At 37.6% G+C, this 7,134-nt stretch overlaps 1 non-coding gene across 1 annotated transcript; it reads left to right on the forward strand.

The window, feature by feature from the left end:
- The first annotated feature begins 2,514 nt into the window (after positions 1–2,514).
- Positions 2,515–2,621, forward strand: LOC120092324. The gene has a single exon (XR_005486029.1). It is a non-coding gene; the product is annotated as a small nucleolar RNA R71 (small nucleolar RNA).
- The last annotated feature ends 4,513 nt before the right edge of the window (positions 2,622–7,134 follow it).

Genomic DNA, 7,134 nt, shown 5'->3' on the forward strand with positions numbered 1-7,134 from the left:
CTGAAAAGATCGCCATCATGCACCTCTAGAACGTGCTTGGCACATTGCATAAACCAAACGGCATGTGGCGAAAAGCAAATGTCCCATATGGGCAGGTGAATGTGGTCTTGTCTTGGTCTTCAGAAGCTATCATGATCTGATTGTACCCGACATATCCATCCAAGAAGCAATAAAAATCGTTCCCTGCTAATCTGTCTAGCATTTGATCGATGAATGGCAAAGGGAAATGATCTTTCTTTGTGGCTGCATTCAATTTGCGGTAGTCATGCAAATCCACCATCTAGTGATGGTTCTTTGCAGTATTAATTCATTGTTCTCATTTGGGACTACCGTCATTCCCCCCTTCTTAGTCACACATTGCACGGGGCTGACCCACGTGCTATCTGCAATGGGATAGATAATGCCCTCATCTAGCCACTTGATAATCTTCTTTTTGACAACTTCCTTCATCGCAGGGTTAAGTCTGCGTTGATTTTCAATAATTTCTTTGTGGTCGTCCTCAAGACGAATGTGGTGCATATAGTACGTGAGGCTAATTCCTCTGATGTCAACGAGCGTCTAGCCAATTTCTCGCACATGTTTCTTGAGAATGCTCATCAACGCATTCTCTTATTTTGGATTAAGTGCGGAGGAAATTATCACTGGCGACTTCTCATTCTTCCCCAGGAATGCGTACTTCAGATGTGTTGGTAGGGTTTTCAATTCAAGTGTTTGTGGTTCCACAAGAGAAGGTTGCGTTATTTTTCTTTCTTCTTTTGGCTCTTCTTCATGCATTGCGATTGATCCTTCTTCTTTGTTTGTTTTTGCTACGATCGCATTGTAGAAAGCTACGGATGCGTTGGCATCCTCTTCTTCACACTCTTCATCAAACTTTTCTTCTTCAATCAAATTCATGTCATCATCAGAATCTTACAGGTCTTCCTCATAAGGAAATTTCATGGCATGAATTATATTAAACTTGAGCTTGTCCGTTTATGCTCAAAGTGATTTCTCCCTTGTGCATATCAATTTGAGCATGACCCGTTGATAGGAAAGGTCGCCCCAAAATGATGAGCAAATCTTTGTCGGCCTCATAGTCTAGGATGATGAAGTCAGCTGGTAAAATAAATTTATCAATCGTGATCAGCACATCTTCACCTTACCTTCTGGATGAACCAAAGATCTATCTGCCAATTGGAGAGTCACGGAGATGGTCACAAGTTACCCCACATTTAATTGTCGAAAGATTGATAGCGGCATCAAATTTATGCTAGCCCCCAAGTCACACAGGGCTTGCCTAATATAGAGTCCTCCTATGGAGCAAGGAATAGTGAAACTCCTAGGATCGCTCATCATTGGTGGGATAATAGATTTGGAACTTTGCATTAGTGCCACCGTGGCAAATTTTCCACTGTCTCTCTTCTTAGTTACCATGTCCTTCAGAAACTTGGCATAGGCAAACATTTCCTCAATCGCTTCACTAAAAGGAATAATAACATGTAATTATTTTAACATAGATAAGAAGAATTGGTACTATACCTCTTTGTTTTTCTTCTTTCTTAACCTCTGAGGGAAAGGTGGTAACTAGACTTTCACGGTTCCTGTTTTATTTGACTTTGAGGTTGACGTAGCCTCAGGTTCCACTGCTTCATTCTCTCTTTCTTCTTCTTGCATTAGCACAATCTCGGGTTCATTTGTGATGGAAGTTGTTCTACTCTGATCCTTCTTTTCTCCCTCCACAGTCTTTCCACTGTGCAATGTCACAACCTGACATTGTTCCTTACCTGATCCCCCGGGTTTCGTGGAAACTCGGTTGAACTTGGTAATGCCCATTGCGGTCTACTTTTCAACTCACTCGCAATCTAGCCCATTTGCAATTCGAGGATGGACGTAGCCTGACTTTGAAGCACTGTCTCGTTTTTCTCTATGTATTATTTCAATAGGCTTTCTAGAGAAGAAGATTGCGGTGGTTGTTGTATGCTACTTGCTTTGTTGCTCTATTGACCATTACTGCATTGAGGGAATCCTGTTGGCCCTTCTTTTTCCACCACAGATTGAAAATTTTATTGTTGATTCTTCAAAGCAAAATTGGGATGGTTTTTCCACCCAAGGTTGTAGGTGTTTGAAAAGGGGTTATTCTTTACAAAATATATAGACTGTGGATTTTGCGGGCAATCCTCCATTGCATGCCCATCATTGCAGGTCGCACACCTTGCAGTATTTTGACTTTTTGCGTTGATTTTCCCATCTTGCGGTGTTGGGCTGCTGATCGTCATTCCTTGAATCAAATTCATCATTGCGGTCATTTGGTTTTGCAATGAGACAATAGCACCGTTATTTGCATTAGAATCTTTGAGTCTTATTCTCTGGTCACTCTCCCTCCAGTCTTCATGATTCTTGGAGATGCGGTCCAGGATATTCTTCGCCTCATCATAAGTCTTGTCAAGCAGACCACCAGCTGCTGTTGTTTTGGTAGTGGTCTGCGAAGCAAGATTCAAACCGTGGTAGAAATTTTCCATTTGCAGGCAATCTAGTAGCCCATTATGCGGACAATCTTGGACCAACCTTTTAAACCTCACCCAAGCATCGCTGAGCGATTCATCCATATCTTGTTCAAAATTAGTAATAAGCTTTCTTCGTCTTGCGTTTTCGGTAGGTGGAAAATACTTTTTCATAAATTTCTCCACCACCTGCTCCCTAAGTGATCTCTCCTGGTTCGAGCGAATAAGCCCATTTCCTAGCTTCATCACAGAGAGAAAATGGGAACAACGTTAGTCGAACTTCTTCAGCAGAGATGTTCGGGAACACAAAAGTATTAGAGATTTCAATAAAACTTCGGACATGGGCGTGCGGATCCTCGCCACGCCTTCCTCCAAATTGGCCTGCAGCCTGGATCATCTACAGCATCACCGGTTTTATTTCAAATCCACTTCTATCTAAGGAAGGCCTCATGATTCCCGGAGAGAAATCATAGAGGTTTGGCGATGCCTAGTCTCTAATGGGCCTATTGCGATCGTTTTCCAACAGAATCAGATTTGCCATGACATTGTTGTTGTTTGGTGCTTCATTCCTAGGCTGCTCCCCCATCTCTTCTTTATCGAATTATGGTTGTTGTTGGCAGTCTCTTAGTATCTTTCGAAATATTCTTTCAATCTCCGGGTCGTAGTTCGCCAGAGATTGAGAGTTCTAAAAAGAAATCACAAAAATTACCGTTAACAACTATTTTTCCGAAGTCCCCGGCAACGGCGCCAAAAACTTGATACTTGAGTTTTTATGAAGTGGAAATATAGATGATATGCGTTGAAGGATTGCGTTGTGCACTCAAGTTTCCCCAGCGGAATTCAAGTGTAAATTCCTCTGAGTTTCTTGGTAAGTTTAGGGTCGAACACAGGGACTTGTGAAAATAGTTGTGTTGATAATGTTTATGAAAACTTTGTGGTAACCAAGTAAATAAATAAAGTGTGGGTGTGTTGTTGTGTTGATAAAAAAAACGTAAATAAAGGCGGCGGATTTGAGAAAGAGAATTGCATTGATAGATGCAATGAGTATGAGATGAACGGGTTGAGAAGGTCCTTAGCTAGCATTACTCGGGAATGCGTCAAACTTTGCGATCAAGTTACAACCATTCATAGCAAGTAATTTCCCAATGTAAATGTGATGCTCCGAAGTCTAGGACGCATGTGTTGAATGCAAAATGTCCATAGAGCTTATCCCTAAGTCTCTACTCTTGTCTTATGCATTGATGCAAAATACAAGTAAGCAAGGTGACCGCATACAATCATATCTTCTTGCTAAGATGCATGCGATGCGTTAATAACAAATAGTGCTCATTCCTAAGCGCATATCTCTCATTTATGTGTTCTAATCTGGTTTTTCCAAACCTAGATTCTGACCTGACCTTCCCAAGTCTAGATCATGTCCTTAGACTACCCTCCTGAGTATCTCTAATAGACGAATGAAGCATACATAAACAAGATAATCACAAAGACTGAAGATTTCCTAGTTGTGCTAGCTAAATGCTTCTCAACCCATTCAACTGTTTTAGCTACTCATGCGTGAATTATAGAGAGTGAACAAATATAAAGGAAGAGGTTCCATTCTTATAACTGAATTGAGTACAAAATGATAATGGAAATTAAAGGTAGAGAGCCTCGTAGAAATTCCTTGCTGACCAAGGCTTTTTACACTGATTCTCTATTCTGATCTATCAAATTTCCCTGAGCTTCGATGGGCGATGCGGCCCTTTCTCTGTCTTGGAGCTTCTGGTGCTTCACCCAATCTTGCTGGACGATCTACATCACACTCTTCACAAGAGCAGTCAGTCGATATCGTTATATAAAGATATATACAACGGATGAGGCTTGGCAAAGAACACAACTTGTAAAAATGATGAATAATAACTCGACTACTCGAAACGCTTCTTGAAGAATGCACTGTTCATTTAAGGGCATCAAAGGTGAAAGGCGGCTCTTCTCTCGTGTTGTACAGATGGTGACAACTTTATCTTGCACTGACTGACATCGTATAAATTGTCTACCGGATAAAGTTGGATGTACTTGTACCGTATATGCCGTCAACTTAATTTGGATCCGACTGCCGTCACGCTTGTACCCATCGATCTTAATTATACCTTCGTTTAATGCGTCCACCATGTTGGCGGTGCTTCTCTTGGTGAAGTTTTGCGAGCACGATCACACACAAAGTCTTGTGGTGAATTGCGCTCGGACATGTATCCTATGATCGATTCTTTGCATTGCGTTAATGCATATTCTGTACAAAAAATAAAATCAATTCTCTAATGCATTGACGCACGCGACCGCAATATTAGAATTTATGCCTAATGGACACAATTAACATATTTTCATCAATGCAATCTGACATTGTTTAAGGATTCAGCACTATGATAACATGCATTTCTGCCCGTAGTACTGTCTCTTTTTGGATCGAGAAGTTCTTGAAAAAAGGGCTCAATTTTTTTTTTTTGCTGAGTTCGAGGTTCGTGGCCATTTGAGGGATTTATAAGAAGATAAGTTTTTCAAAGGTAGTACCTCTTGAACCCTTTTTCTTTACAAAAAGCATGCTGTAATTTGTATATAGAATGCATATCTTGTATGTTTGCTGTAAATTATGTTTTTTCAATCAAAATGGAATTTGGACAATTCTCTTCCGCTCAATGATCTCTTTAAAATGAGTTCCTTCATAACATTGTGTCCTTTCCTAGGCATTAAAAAAGACTCCAAGAAGAGGAGGTTTGCTAATTTAACCTTAACACTATCAGTTTTAGAATCGTGTAAGAATTTAAAACTTCTCTCAATGTCTTTCCTATCAATGAAACCATCTTTCTTAATGACTCTTTCCCTAAGTTCAGATTTGACCTTTTTCTTCTAAATTATGGGAGGAAGCTGAGTACTATTTAAACCTGGCCATTAAAACTAAAAGCAAAGACATTTGACTTCTTTATGACACATTTTTTAGCAAGTAGTTTATAAATTATGTGGACATTTTGTCGATTTTTAGATTTATAAAGTGGCCAAAAGGACCATTTCTAAATGTATTTAAATTTGTATCATCTAATTGCTTCTTTATATTATGTATTACATCTAATGATATGTACATATTTATCTTCATAATCTTGTTTTGGTCTTGCATTATTATTTGATGCTCCTGTTCCACCGGTATAAAAATTCAAATATCAGTAACTTTCTATAAGCAAGTGATATATGCCTATCAATGATAGACAATGATAGAAGTCTATCTTTGACTATAACTCTCTCTGGCTATTAGCAAATATTAACTATCATAATAGAAACAGTCGTAGTGATTTATACAACACACAAAACACTACAAAATATATCACAACAATTTGTTATCAGTAACAACATCACTGTCTATCAAGTGATAGATAGTGATGCTGTAGTGATATTAAATTCTTGCTATGATATTAGTAATTTACTTCTATCTATAAGCAAGTGATATATGTGTTGGAAAAAAGAAGAAAGCAGCGGAAGCAATAGGATCATAAGCATTCTAATTCATTAATTTTGGCCCCAAAAACAACATGCTTATAAACTAAAAAGAGAGTTTCAATACTAACCTTTGAAGTATCTTTGGATGTGAACCACCACAAGGTCTTCCCTACTATTCTCTTGGTGCCTTAGATTGAGTTTTGGGACTCAAAGCAAGCTTGAATTAGGAAAAATGGAGGAGAAAGTTTTTCTGATTTCACTATGAAGAACGGTTTTCTTTAACCTTTAATTTCTCAGAATTCAGCAACAATTGCATGCATATTCCACTCAAAATTCCAGGTTTATATTGCATGACTTTCATGCAACTAATGACCTTGCATGAATCACAGCTCATGCTTGTGAATATGAGCTGAAAAGCTTAGTGGTTTAGTGACTAAGTGCAAGCACCTAAAGTGGGAAAACCTCACTTTTTTCATTTCAATTTTTTTTTAATTTTAAATTTATTTTAAAATTAAGACTTAATTTGAGTTTTTAATTCAATAAACAAACTAAAATTTTATTAATTTTAAAAAAATTAATTCAAAATTATTTTTCAAATAAAATTAATAATTGATTATTAATTAAATAATTTAATTTATTCAATTAATTTAATTATCAAATATTAAATAATTTACACCCAATTCACCATTATGAATTCTTATTTTGAATTTAATGATTTAAGATCATATTAAATATAATTTATTCCAATTTTTGTTTAAATTCCAAAATTAAAACGTGTAATTATAATCACAAATACAATTACTAATATTCCCTTAATTCTAGCTTGAACGTTTCAAAATCAACTTATCAGCGCTACTCTATAGGGCTAATACTGTTTTGGCTAGTTTAGTAGGGGGACCATAAGAATGACCTACAAGATCATGGCTTCAAACGATCTGAGATAATTGGCTAAGACTCTTATAACTGAATTAACCCCCATTCGTTAAATTTCTAGGTCACTCCAATAAAGCCTGGATTGCACTCCCCCACTGTAGATATATTGTGTCCACTTGTATTAACAATGATTAGTAGTTAATCCCTTCACAGATTGTTCGAATAACGATTGTGGTCAAAAGGCTGTTTTACCCCCAGAATTATCTCTTGTTCCTTAAAGTCCTACTATCCTCTAATGAACAATTTTTCGTGATTC

This window comes from Benincasa hispida, chromosome 11 (assembly GCF_009727055.1).
Source record: "Benincasa hispida cultivar B227 chromosome 11, ASM972705v1, whole genome shotgun sequence".
In the NCBI taxonomy this organism is placed as follows: Eukaryota; Viridiplantae; Streptophyta; class Magnoliopsida; order Cucurbitales; family Cucurbitaceae; genus Benincasa; species Benincasa hispida.